Raw genomic sequence first — 1,716 nt, forward strand, 5'->3', positions numbered from 1 at the left:
TAGTTATTGATTCGGTTATTTCTCTTTTCATCTCTGAGAATTTGGTTGATGAATTTCAAGGTTCTTTCGCTGGGCACATCCATGTGTATTGTGGTTATGGGTTCCTGGTTTACTGATCCCTTGAGCGTTGTGTGATGCCCATTCTTACCTCCCGTTGTGTCATGCACCTTGAGGCCTTTTTTGTCTGAGATGAGTATCGCCACCCTTCTTTGTTTGGATCGTCACTTGCTTGGTAAATTTTTCACCATCCCTTGACTATCAGTCAATTTTTGTCTGTGAGTCTGAGATGTGTCTCTTGAAGGCAGAAGACTGCTGGATTTTGTTGTCTAATCCAGTCTGCTATTTTTCTCTTTTAATTGATGCACTCAGACTACTTATTGATATTCAGCATAATTAGGTCTTTAGATTGGTTACTGCCATCTCATACTATCTGTGTTTTGCATCTTCCTTTCTTCTGCTTTATAGGATGGTGCGAGTGTGTGAGGAGTTTATGCTTGTCTTTGTGTCTCCGTTGGGTCTGTGATGGGGTACTGTATTCAGTGTGCTGGTTTCTGGGTGGTGTTACACCGGGTCGTGGCCCCATGTTTGTGTCCTGTGGTTTTTGCTTTCCTGCCTGTTTCGTTTTCACAAATTCTTGAAATGTTTCCTCATCAGAGAAAATGTTAATACCTCCTTCAAGTGTGCTGGAGATCTTTGCTGGACAGAGCACCGTGGAGCAGTGGTGCCCCTTCAGCTTCCAGAACATGCTGCTCCAGTTCCTTCTTCCCTGCGTGGTCTCTGCGGGGAGGTGTGAGCGTATTTCTACCTGTTTGCCTCTAAAGTGCCTGCCTTTTTCCCCCAGCTCTCAGGGTTTTCTCCTTTTCTTTGAAATTGGATAGTTTGACCACTCGATGTCCTGACATATCTTCTTGGAGGTTTAATCGAACTGGTGTTCTCTCTGTGTCCTGAATGGTTATTGTCTCCTCCTTTGTGACACTGGGGCATTTGCTTCCAAGAATCCCCTGACAATTGTAACTGTTGGATTATTTCTACCCTCCTGCTCCAGGACTCCATAATTCTAATCTTGTTTTCCTTCATGGAACCCCACATCCTCCTCAGACTTCCTTCAGATTCTTTTGCTGTTTTGCTTGACAGTTTCTCTCGTTTGCTGAATTCTGCCTGGTTATATTCAATCTTGCTGAATCGGTTCTCCATGGCTGCCATTCTGTTACCAATGTCTTTCGTCTGTTTGTCTATTTCTGCTATGTTATTCCTTAACTCCTGGACTTTCCTTTGGTGTGAGGATTCCAGTATCTCTATTTTTTCATTTGTTTTCAGGATTGATCCCATCAATTCCTGAATGGCACTAAGTGATAAATAAAGAATGGATTAAAGGGGAAAACAAAAGAGCAAATGTTAACCTAATTATATCTGTAATAATTCACTTTCTGACCTACGATGTGTGTGGGCAGGACTTTGGGAATCCCCAGTCAATGGTTGAAGGGTATCCGATGGAGGCTTATTCCCCATGGGGTTTCTGCAAATGGATTGTGGACTTTCACTGTGATTCACAGCTTCTGCCAACTGGATGACCAGAATTTAAGCTCTAATACATTTCCCTTCTCAGATCTTGCATTTTATTCTTTACAAGCGGATCCCACAAGCTGATGCTCTTCTTCTCTGTGGGCTTAGCTGCCACCTCACCTAGATGAGCACTGGTTTAAAATAAGCTATTGA

The sequence above is a fragment of the Echinops telfairi genome, unplaced genomic scaffold (assembly GCF_000313985.2).
Source record: "Echinops telfairi isolate 266 unplaced genomic scaffold, ASM31398v2 ScPeMD7_3;HRSCAF=10, whole genome shotgun sequence".
NCBI lineage: Eukaryota > Metazoa > Chordata > Mammalia > Afrosoricida > Tenrecidae > Echinops > Echinops telfairi.